Genomic DNA, 13,166 nt, shown 5'->3' with positions numbered 1-13,166 from the left:
AACACATGTTACACTGAGGTCGGGCTGAGTCCCTCTAGGTGTTTATCTAACACGTTACACTGAGGTCGGGCTGAGTCCCTCTAGGTGTTTATCTAACATGTTACACTGAGGTCGGGCTGAGTCCCTCTAGGTGTTTATCTAACATGTTACACTGAGGTCGGGCTGAGTCCCTCTAGGTGTTTATCTAACATGTTACACTGAGGTCGGGCTGAGTCCCTCTGTGTTTATCTAACATGTTACACTGAGGTCGGGCTGAGTCCCTCTAGGTGTTTATCTAACACATGTTACACTGAGGTCGGGCTGAGTCCTCTAGGTGTTTATCTAACATGTTACACTGAGGTCGGGCTGAGTCCCTCTAGGTGTTTATCTAACATGTTACACTGAGGTCGGGCTGAGTCCCTCTAGGTGTTTATCTAACATGTTACACTGAGGTCGGGCTGAGTCCCTCTAGGTGTTTATCTAACATGTTACACTGAGGTCGGGCTGAGTCCCTCTAGGTGTTTATCTAACATGTTACACTGAGGTCGGGCTGAGTCCCTCTAGGTGTTTATCTAACATATGTTACACTGAGGTCAGGCTGAGTCCCTCTAGGTGTTTATCTAACAAGTTACACTGAGGTCAGGCTGAGTCCCTCTAGGTGTTGATCTAACATGTTACACTGAGGTCAGGCTGAGTCCCTCTAGGTGTTTATCTAACACATGTTACACTGAGGTCGAGCTGAGTCCCTCTAGGTGTTTATCTAACATGTTACACTGAGGTCGGGCTGAGTCCCTCTAGGTGTTTATCTAACACATGTTACACTGAGGTCGGGCTGAGTCCCTCTAGGTGTTTATCTAACATGTTACACTGAGGTCGGGCTGAATCCCTCTCGGTGTTTATCTAACATGTTACACTGAGGTCGGGCTGAGTCCCTCTAGGTGTTTATCTAACACATGTTACGCTGAGGTCGGGCTGAGTCCCTCTAGGTGTTTATCTAACACATGTTACATTGAGGTCGGGCTGAGTCCCTCTAGGTGTTAATCTAACATGTTACATTGAGGTCGGGCTGAGTCCCTCTAGGTGTTTATCTAACATGTTACACTGAGGTCGGGCTGAGTCCCTCTAGGTGTTTATCTAACACATGTTACGCTGAGGTCGGGCTGAGTCCCTCTAGGTGTTAATCTTACATGTTACATTGAGGTCGGGCTGAGTCCCTCTAGGTGTTTATCTAACATGTTACACTGAGGTCGGGCAGAGTCCCTCTAGGTGTTTATCTAACATGTTACACTGAGGTCAGGCTGAATCCCTCTCGGTGTTTATCTAACATGTTACACTGAGGTCGGGCTGAGTCCCTCTAGGTGTTTATCTAACACATGTTACGCTGAGGTCGGGCTGAGTCCCTCTAGTTGTTTATCTAACATGTTACACTGAGGTCGGGCTGAGTCCCTCTAGGTGTTTATCTAACATGTTACACTGAGGTCGGGCTGAATCCCTCTAGGTGTTTATCTAACATGTTACACTGAGGTCGGGCTGAGTCCCTCTAGGTGTTTATCTAACATGTTACACTGAGGTCAGGCTGAATCCCTCTCGGTGTTTATCTAACATGTTACACTGAGGTCAGGCTGAGTCCCTCTAGGTGTTTATCTAACACATGTTACACTGAGGTCGGGCTGAGTCCTCTAGGTGTTTATCTAACATGTTACACTGAGGTCAGGCTGAGTCCCTCTAGGTGTTTATCTAACACATGTTACGCTGAGGTCGGGCTGAGTCCCTCTAGGTGTTTATCTAACACATGTTACATTGAGGTCGGGCTGAGTCCCTCTAGGTGTTAATCTAACATGTTACATTGAGGTCGGGCTGAGTCCCTCTAGGTGTTTATCTAACATGTTACACTGAGGTCAGGCTGAGTCCCTCTAGGTGTTTATCTAACACATGTTACGCTGAGGTCGGGCTGAGTCCCTCTAGGTGTTTATCTAACACATGTTACATTGAGGTCGGGCTGAGTCCCTCTAGGTGTTAATCTAACATGTTACACTGAGGTCGGGCTGAGTCCCTCTAGGTGTTTATCTAACATGTTACACTGAGGTCGGGCTGAGTCCCTCTCGGTGTTTATCTAACACATGTTACGCTGAGGTCGGGCTGAGTCCTCTAGGTGTTTATCTAACATGTTACACTGAGGTCGGGCTGAGTCCCTCTAGGTGTTTATCTAACATGTTACACTGAGGTCGGGCTGAGTCCCTCTAGGTGTTTATCTAACATATGTTACACTGAGGTCAGGCTGAGTCCCTCTAGGTGTTTATCTAACAAGTTACACTGAGGTCAGGCTGAGTCCCTCTAGGTGTTGATCTAACATGTTACACTGAGGTCAGGCTGAGTCCCTCTAGGTGTTTATCTAACACATGTTACACTGAGGTCGAGCTGAGTCCCTCTAGGTGTTTATCTAACATGTTACACTGAGGTCGGGCTGAGTCCCTCTAGGTGTTTATCTAACACATGTTACACTGAGGTCGGGCTGAGTCCCTCTAGGTGTTTATCTAACATGTTACACTGAGGTCGGGCTGAATCCCTCTCGGTGTTTATCTAACATGTTACACTGAGGTCGGGCTGAGTCCCTCTAGGTGTTTATCTAACACATGTTACGCTGAGGTCGGGCTGAGTCCCTCTAGGTGTTTATCTAACACATGTTACATTGAGGTCGGGCTGAGTCCCTCTAGGTGTTAATCTAACATGTTACATTGAGGTCGGGCTGAGTCCCTCTAGGTGTTTATCTAACATGTTACACTGAGGTCGGGCTGAGTCCCTCTAGGTGTTTATCTAACACATGTTACGCTGAGGTCGGGCTGAGTCCCTCTAGGTGTTAATCTTACATGTTACACTGAGGTCGGGCAGAGTCCCTCTAGGTGTTTATCTAACATGTTACACTGAGGTCAGGCTGAATCCCTCTCGGTGTTTATCTAACATGTTACACTGAGGTCGGGCTGAGTCCCTCTAGGTGTTTATCTAACACATGTTACGCTGAGGTCGGGCTGAGTCCCTCTAGTTGTTTATCTAACATGTTACACTGAGGTCGGGCTGAGTCCCTCTAGGTGTTTATCTAACATGTTACACTGAGGTCGGGCTGAATCCCTCTAGGTGTTTATCTAACATGTTACACTGAGGTCGGGCTGAGTCCCTCTAGGTGTTTATCTAACATGTTACACTGAGGTCAGGCTGAATCCTCTCGGTGTTTATCTAACATGTTACACTGAGGTCAGGCTGAGTCCCTCTAGGTGTTTATCTAACACATGTTACACTGAGGTCGGGCTGAGTCCCTCTAGGTGTTTATCTAACATGTTACACTGAGGTCAGGCTGAGTCCTCTAGGTGTTTATCTAACACATGTTACGCTGAGGTCGGGCTGAGTCCCTCTAGGTGTTTATCTAACACATGTTACATTGAGGTCGGGCTGAGTCCCTCTAGGTGTTAATCTAACATGTTACATTGAGGTCGGGCTGAGTCCCTCTAGGTGTTTATCTAACATGTTACACTGAGGTCAGGCTGAGTCCCTCTAGGTGTTTATCTAACACATGTTACGCTGAGGTCGGGCTGAGTCCCTCTAGGTGTTTATCTAACACATGTTACATTGAGGTCGGGCTGAGTCCCTCTAGGTGTTAATCTAACATGTTACACTGAGGTCGGGCTGAGTCCCTCTAGGTGTTTATCTAACATGTTACACTGAGGTCGGGCTGAGTCCCTCTCGGTGTTTATCTAACACATGTTACGCTGAGGTCGGGCTGAGTCCCTCTAGGTGTTTATCTAACATGTTACACTGAGGTCGGGCTGAGTCCCTCTAGGTGTTTATCTAACACATGTTACATGAATTTATGAATTTATCTAACGGAGTTCTATGCCTAGAAGCCCAGCATCCCGGAGTCACCTCTTCACTGTTGACGTTGAGACTGGTGTTTTGCAGGTACTATTTAATGAAGCTGCCAGTTGAGGACTTGTGAGGCGTCTGTTTCTCAAACTAGACACTCTAATGTACTTGTCCTCTTGCTCAGTTGTGCACCGGGGCCTCCCACTCCTCTTTCTATTCTGGTTAGAGCCAGTTTGTGCTGTTATGTGAAGGGAGTAGTACACAGCTTTGAACGAGATCTTCAGTTTCTTGGCAATTTCTCGCATGGAATAGTTTTAATTTCTCAGAACAAGAATAGACTGACGAGTTTCAGAAGAAAGTCCTTTGTTTCTGGCCATTTTGAGCCTGTAATCGAACCCACAAATGCTGATGCTCCGGATACTCAACTAGTCTAAAGAAGGCTAGAGTTAGAGCCTGTAGAGGTGATACCATCACGGGGAGGCAGGTAGCCTAGTGATTAGAGCCTGTAGAGGTGATACCATCACAGGGAGGCAGGTAGCCTAGTGGTTAGAGCCTGTAGAGGTGATACCATCACGGCGAGGCAGGTAGCCTAGCGGGAGGCAGGTAGCCTAGCGGGGAGGCAGGTAGCCTAGCGGGGAGGCAGGTAGCCTAGCGGGAGGCAGGTAGCCTAGTGGTTAGAGTGTTGGACTAGTAACCCAAAGGTTGCAAAATCGAATCCCCGAGCTGAGAAGGTAAAAAAGTCTGCTGTTCTGTACGAGGCAGTTAACCCACTGTTCCTAGGCCAGTTAACCCACTGTTCCTAGGCCAGTTAACCCACTGTTCCTAGACCAGTTAACCCACTGTTCCTAGGCCGTCATTGAAAATAATAATTTGTTCTTAACTGACTTGCCTGGTTAAATAAAGGTCAAATATCAAAATACATTTCACAATGTTTTACACACTCTTAATCATGATAGGACAAAGGTTATAGGTCATCACCCAACCCTAGATCTAAGGAACTATAGGACTGTTTCTGACGGTGTGTGATAAGTAGGTAACCTTCTGTCAGTGATATAGCTAGAAAACCACATGTTGATTTCAAATCGTACCATGTCAACAGAATATAGCTAGATAAACACATGTTGATTTCAGATCGTACCATGTCAACAGAATATAGCTAGAAAACCACATGTTGATTTCAGATCGTACCATGTCAACAGAATATAGCTGGGAAAACCACATGTTGATTTCAGATCGTACCATGTCAACAGAATATAGCTGGGAAAACCACATGTTGATTTCAGATCGTACCATGTCAACAGAATATAGCTAGATAAACACATGTTGATTTCAGATCGTACCATGTCAACAGAATATAGCTAGAAAACCACATGTTGATTTCAGATCGTACCATGTCAACAGAATATAGCTGGGAAAACCACATGTTGATTTCAGATCGTACCATGTCAACAGAATATAGCTAGAAAACCACATGTTGATTTCAGATCGTACCATGTCAACAGAATATAGCTGGGAAAACCACATGTTGATTTCAGATCGTACCATGTCAACAGAATATAGCTGGGAAAACCACATGTTGATTTCAGATCGTACCATGTCAACAAGAATATAGCTAGAAAACCACATGTTGATTTCAGATCGTACCATGTCAACAGAATATAGCTGGGAAAACCACATGTTGATTTCAGATCGTACCATGTCAACAGAATATAGCTGGGAAAACCACATGTTGATTTCAGATCGTACCATGTCAACAGAATATAGCTGGGAAAACCACATGTTGATTTCAGATCGTACCATGTCAACAGAATATAGCTGGGAAAACCACATGTTGATTTCAGATCGTACCATGTCAACAAGAATATAGCTAGAAAACCACATGTTGATTTCAGATCGTACCATGTCAACAAGAATATAGCTGGGAAAACCACATGTTGATTTCAGATCGTACCATGTCAACAAGAATATAGCTGGGAAAACCACATGTTGATTTCAAATCGTACCATGTCAACAAGAATATAGCTGGGAAAACCACATGTTGATTTCAGATCGTACCATGTCAACAGAATATAGCTAGAAAACCACATGTTGATTTCAGATCGTACCATGTCAACAGAATATAGCTGGGAAAACCACATGTTGATTTCAGATCGTACCATGTCAACAGAATATAGCTGGGAAAACCACATGTTGATTTCAGATCGTACCATGTCAACAGAATATAGCTAGAAAACCACATGTTGATTTCAGATCGTACCATGTCAACAAGAATATATAACATTTTAATTTCTCACCTAATCTATCGCTCGCTGAGGTTGATATAGTAGGGTCATCATGGTTTAGGGCCTGGGCCTATTCACACCTAAATACATGTAAAGTGCCACAATGTCACGTTAGACAATAGATTGGAACTTTATATAACCAGGTGCTGCTTGGAACACTTTCTGTTCGCCACTTCAGTGAGATGGGTATTTTCTTCACACGCCTCAGTTCTCTTTATTTTAATACGTCTCATATTATAGCGTTGAGAGGAGCGGGGATGAATGAGAGCGTTTTGCATTAGAAGGACAGGTGGGTGTGAAACCCGGTACGTTGTTGAAACAAACGTAGCAAAGAGAGCGCCGTTAAAGAGGAACGCGGCGGCGGGCGGGAGGAGCAGGAGGATTTGAGCAGATATTAAAAGATGAAAAGGTGCGTGGGACTTTCTCGGCTGCTGCGCTCTCTCTCTCTCTCTCCCTTTCTCTCTCTCTCTCGCTTTCTCTCTCTCTCTCTCTCGCTTTCTCTCTCTCTCTCGCTTTCTCTCTCTCTCTGTCTCTGTCTCTCTCTCTCTCGCTTTCTCTCTCTCTCTCTCTCGCTTTCTTTCTCTCTCTCTCTCTCTCTCTCTCGTTCTGTCTTTCTCTCTCTCTCTCTCTCGTTCTCTTGTCTTTCTCGTTCTCTCTCTCTCTCTCTCTCTCTCTCTCTCTCTATGCCCCCTGCATCCGCAGGGAGAATGGAACAGATGTGGGATGATAAACAGAGGAACAACAACAACAACATCAACAAAAGAACAAGGGAAAAAAACGCATGACATAAAAATAGTGAAATATTTCATTGTTTCAGAATGGGATGGTGAAATATTTCATTGTTTCAGAATGGGATGGTGAAATATTTCAGTTTCAGAATGGGATGGTGAAATATTTCATTGTTTCAGAATGGGATGGTGAAATATTTCATTGTTTCAGAATGGGATGGTGAAATATTTCAGTGTTTCAGAATGGGATGGTGAAATATTTCAGTGTTTCAGAATGGGATGGTGAAATAAGGTGTATTTGTGTAATCTCTGTTTTTTCACTACGGTCATGGACATCTCTGTTTTCATCATCTCTGTTTTCCTCATCACTGTCTTGAACATCTCTGTTTTCATCATCTCTGTTTTCCTCATCACTGTCTTGAACATCTCTGTTTTCCTCATCACTGTCTTGAACATCTCTGTCTTGAACATCTCTGTTTTCCTCATCACTGTCTTGAACATCTCTGCTTTCATCATCTCTGCTTTCATCATCTCTACTTTCATCATCTCTGTTTTATCACTAACATCTCTGTTTTCATCATCTCTGTTTTATCACTGTCTTGAACATCTCTGTTTTCATCATCTCTGTTTTCATCATCTCTGTTTTCATCATCTCTGTTTTCATCATCTCTGTTTTATCACTGTCTTGAACATCTCTGTTTTCAACATCTCTGTTTTATCACTGTCTTGGACATCTCTGTTTTCATCATCTCTGTTTCATCATCACTGTCATGAACATCTCTGTTTTTATCTGCCAGCATAGAAGGGCTGGGAATTGCAAACACATGTCTCACTATCTGTCTGCTCTAGAGAGACGAGAAATAGTGGAGACTTGTTTCGATCAGTCCTGACAACATGTTGCATCACTATTTAATAAGAAGATGGAGAACAAGATATAGGAGGAAATAAATCCCAGAGTTTTGACGCAGGTACAGCCAACTAGCACTAGATAGCAACTATACTTGGAGTCCTAAATCAATATAATATGGCAACATGTGACTGGAGGGAGTCCCCCCCTCCCCTCCCCATCACTACTGAATTACATACAGCCTTATTTTGAGTTCGTTTCATGTCATGTTGTTGTCATTATCCTCCTCTTTCAGCGATATCTCCATGTAATCTGTTCGTTAACCGTTCATTCTGGATGAGACGTAACCAACGGCTGCAGCACAGTTCTCCGTGGCACTGGTCAATCAATCAATCAATCAATCAATCAATCAATCAATCGAGTGTATTTATAAAGCCCTTCGTACATCAGCTGATGTCACAGAGTGCTGTACAGAAACCCAGACCTAAAACCCCAAACAGCAAGCAATGCAGGTGTAGAAGCACGGTGGCTAGGAAAAACTCCCTAGAAAGGCCAAAACCTAGGAAGAAATCTAGAGAGGAACCAGGCTATGAAGGGTGGCCAGTCCTCTTCTAGCTGTGCCAGGTGAGATTAGAAACCTAGAGAGGAACCAGGATATGAGGGGTGGCCAGTCCTCTTCTAGCTGTGCCGGGTGAGATTAGAAACCTAGAGAGGAACCAGGATATGAGGGGTGGCCAGTCCTCTTCTAGCTGTGCCGGGTGAGATTAGAAACCTAGAGAGGAACCAGGATATGAGGGGTGGCCAGTCCTCTTCTAGCTGTGCCGGGTGAGATTAGAAACCTAGAGAGGAACCAGGCTATGTGGGGTGGCCAGTCCTCTTCTGGCTGTGCCGGGTGGAGATTATAACAGAACATGGCCAAGATGTTCAAATGTTCATAAATGACCAGCAGAGTCAAATAATAATAATCACAGTGGTTGTCGAGGGTGCAGCAAGTCAGCACCTCAGGAGTAAATGTCAGTTAGCTTTTCATAGCCGATCATTGAGAGTATCTCTACTACTCAGGAGTAAATGGTCAGATTTCATTCCTCTTAGTCATGTTATTAACCAATAGGTGCCCTTCTTTGTGAATTTATGTTTAAATGCACTGCTGGACTGAGGGACCTTACAGATAATTGTATGTGTGGGGTAGAGAGATGAGGGACCTTACAGTATGTGTGGGGTACAGAGATGAGGGACCTTACAGATAATTGTATGTGTGGGGTAGAGAGATGAGGGACCTTACAGTATGTGTGGGGTACAGAGATGAGGGACCTTACAGATAATTGTATGTGTGGGGTAGAGAGATGAGGGACCTTACAGTATGTGTGGGGGTACAGAGATGAGGGACCTTACAGATAATTGTATGTGTGGGGTAGAGAGATGAGGGACCTTACAGTATGTGTGGGGTACAGAGATGAGGGACCTTACAGATAATTGTATGTGTGGGGTAGAGAGATGAGGGACCTTACAGTATGTGTGGGGTACAGAGATGAGGGACCTTACAGATAATTGTATGTGTGGGGTAGAGAGATGAGGGACCTTACAGTATGTGTGGGGTACAGAGATGAGGGACCTTACAGATAATTGTATGTGTGGGGTAGAGATGAGGGACCTTACAGATAATTGTATGTGTGGGGTACAGAGATGAGGGACCTTACAGTATGTGTGGGGTACAGAGATAAGGGACCTTACAGTATGTGTGGGGTAGAGAGATGAGGGACCTTACAGATAATTGTATGTGTGGGGTACAGAGATGAGGGACCTTACAGATAATTGTATGTGTGGGGTACAGAGATGAGGGACCTTACAGTATGTGTGGGGTACAGAGATAAGGGACCTTACAGTATGTGTGGGGTAGAGATGAGGGACCTTACAGATAATTGTATGTGTGGGGTACAGAGATGAGGGACCTTACAGATAATTGTATGTGTGGGGTACAGAGATGAGGGACCTTACAGTATGTGTGGGGTACAGAGATGAGGGACCTTACAGTATGTGTGGGGTATAGAGATGAGGGACCTTACAGTATGTGTGGGGTACAGAGATGAGGGACCTTACAGATAATTGTATGTGTAGGGAACAGAGATGAGGGACCTTACAGATAATGGTATGCGTGGGGTACAGAGATGAGGGACCTTACAGATAATTGTATGTGTGGGGTACAGAGATGAGGGACCTTACAGATAATTGTATGTGTGGGGTAGAGAGATGAGGGACCTTACAGATAATTGTATGTGTGGGGAACAGAGATGAGGGACCTTACAGATAATGGTATGTGTGGGGTAGAGAGATGAGGGACCATACAGATAATTGTATGTGTGGGGTACAGAGATGAGGGACCTTACAGATAATTGTATGTGTGGGGTACAGAGATGAGGGACCTTACAGATAATTGTATGTGTGGGGTAGAGAGATGAGGGACCTTACAGTATGTGTGGGGTACAGAGATGAGGGACCTTACAGATAATTGTATGTGTGGGGTAGAGAGATGAGGGACCTTACAGTATGTGTGGGGTACAGAGATGAGGGACCTTACAGATAATTGTATGTGTGGGGTAGAGAGATGAGGGACCTTACAGTATGTGTGGGGTACAGAGATGAGGGACCTTACAGATAATTGTATGTGTGGGGTAGAGAGATGAGGGACCTTACAGTATGTGTGGGGTACAGAGATGAGGGACCTTACAGATAATTGTATGTGTGGGGTAGAGAGATGAGGGACCTTACAGTATGTGTGGGGTACAGAGATGAGGGACCTTACAGATAATTGTATGTGTGGGGTAGAGAGATGAGGGACCTTACAGATAATTGTATGTGTGGGGTACAGAGATGAGGGACCTTACAGTATGTGTGGGGTACAGAGATAAGGGACCTTACAGTATGTGTGGGGTAGAGAGATGAGGGACCTTACAGATAATTGTATGTGTGGGGTACAGAGATGAGGGACCTTACAGATAATTGTATGTGTGGGGTACAGAGATGAGGGACCTTACAGTATGTGTGGGGTACAGAGATAAGGGACCTTACAGTATGTGTGGGGTAGAGAGATGAGGGACCTTACAGATAATTGTATGTGTGGGGTACAGAGATGAGGGACCTTACAGATAATTGTATGTGTGGGGTACAGAGATGAGGGACCTTACAGTATGTGTGGGGTACAGAGATGAGGACCTTACAGTATGTGTGGGGTATAGAGATGAGGGACCTTACAGTATGTGTGGGGTAGAGAGATGAGGGACCTTACAGATAATTGTATGTGTGGGGTACAGAGATGAGGGACCTTACAGATAATTGTATGTGTAGGGAACAGAGATGAGGGACCTTACAGATAATGGTATGCGTGGGGTACAGAGATGAGGGACCTTACAGATAATTGTATGTGTGGGGTACAGAGATGAGGGACCTTACAGATAATTGTATGTGTGGGGTAGAGAGATGAGGGACCTTACAGATAATTGTATGTGTGGGGAACAGAGATGAGGGACCTTACAGATAATGGTATGTGTGGGGTAGAGAGATGAGGGACCATACAGATAATTGTATGTGTGGGGTACAGAGATGAGGGACCTTACAGATAATTGTATGTGTGGGGTACAGAGATGAGGGACCTTACAGATAATTGTATGTGTGGGGTAGAGAGATGAGGACCTTACAGTATGTGTGGGGTACAGAGATGAGGGACCTTACAGATAATTGTATGTGTGGGGTAGAGAGATGAGGGACCTTACAGTATGTGTGGGGTACAGAGATGAGGGACCTTACAGATAATTGTATGTGTGGGGTAGAGAGATGAGGGACCTTACAGTATGTGTGGGGTACAGAGATGAGGGACCTTACAGATAATTGTATGTGTGGGGTAGAGAGATGAGGGACCTTACAGTATGTGTGGGGTACAGAGATGAGGGACCTTACAGATAATTGTATGTGTGGGGTAGAGAGATGAGGGACCTTACAGTATGTGTGGGGTACAGAGATGAGGGACCTTACAGATAATTGTATGTGTGGGGTAGAGAGATGAGGGACCTTACAGATAATTGTATGTGTGGGGTACAGAGATGAGGGACCTTACAGTATGTGTGGGGTACAGAGATAAGGGACCTTACAGTATGTGTGGGGTAGAGAGATGAGGGACCTTACAGATAATTGTATGTGTGGGGTACAGAGATGAGGGACCTTACAGATAATTGTATGTGTGGGGTACAGAGATGAGGGACCTTACAGTATGTGTGGGGTACAGAGATAAGGGACCTTACAGTATGTGTGGGGTAGAGAGATGAGGGACCTTACAGATAATTGTATGTGTGGGGTACAGAGATGAGGGACCTTACAGTATGTGTGGGGTACAGAGATGAGGGACCTTACAGTATGTGTGGGGTATAGAGATGAGGGACCTTACAGTATGTGTGGGGTACAGAGATGAGGGACCTTACAGATAATTGTATGTGTAGGGAACAGAGATGAGGGACCTTACAGATAATGGTATGCGTGGGGTACAGAGATGAGGGACCTTACAGATAATTGTATGTGTGGGGTACAGAGATGAGGGACCTTACAGATAATTGTATGTGTGGGGTAGAGAGATGAGGGACCTTACAGATAATTGTATGTGTGGGGAACAGAGATGAGGGACCTTACAGATAATGGTATGTGTGGGGTACAGAGATGAGGGACCATACAGATAATTGTATGTGTGGGGTAGAGAGATGAGGGACCTTACAGATAATTGTATGTGTGGGGTAGAGAGATGAGGACCTTACAGATAATTGTATGTGTGGGGTACAGAGATGAGGGACCTTACAGATAATTGTATGTGTGGGGAACAGAGATGATAGTAGTCATTCATAAATCATGTTGAACACTATTATTGCACACAGAGTGACTCCATGCAACTTATTATGTGACTCGTTAAGCACATTTTTACTCCTGAACTTATTTCGGCTTGCCATAACAAAGAGGTTGAATACTTACTGACTCAAGACATTTCAACTTTTCGTTTTTGATTAATTTGTCAAAATGTCAAAAAACATAATTCCACTTCGACATTATGGGGTATTGTGTGTAGATCAGTGACACAACATCTAAATTGAATCTATTTTAAATTCAGGCTGTAACACAACAAAATGTGGATAGGATCAAGGGGTGTGAATACGTTTTGAAGGCAGAGTATAAACTAAGCTGTGGGACAGTATGATCATGGTGAATAGCATCTTTACACACTGAAACCAATGTCTGCTTCCGTTTGATTGGTGACAACGTGTCAACCACTCACGTTGTCCTCTGGTCAAAAAGTATGAGTTTGACCTGATCTTAACCAGTCTTAACTCTTCCTCTGCAGAACCACGTCGACCAGGGACTTAACCCGTCTTAACTCTACAGAACCACGTCGACCAGGGACTTAACCCGTCTTAACTCTACAGAACCACGTCGACCAGGGAC

The 13,166-nt window shown here is 44.6% G+C and overlaps 1 protein-coding gene across 4 annotated transcripts in view; it reads left to right on the top strand.

Annotated features, from left to right (window-relative positions):
• Window positions 1-13,166, top strand: part of LOC112242029 (LIM domain containing preferred translocation partner in lipoma) — a 456,919-nt gene that overhangs the window by 108,483 nt on the left and 335,270 nt on the right. The gene's annotated exons all lie outside the window — the stretch shown is intronic.

This window comes from Oncorhynchus tshawytscha, linkage group LG06 (assembly GCF_018296145.1).
Source record: "Oncorhynchus tshawytscha isolate Ot180627B linkage group LG06, Otsh_v2.0, whole genome shotgun sequence".
Classification (NCBI taxonomy): domain Eukaryota; kingdom Metazoa; phylum Chordata; class Actinopteri; order Salmoniformes; family Salmonidae; genus Oncorhynchus; species Oncorhynchus tshawytscha.
The sequence above is the reverse complement of the archived record's forward strand: the minus strand, read 5'-3'. Positions and strand labels throughout refer to the sequence as shown.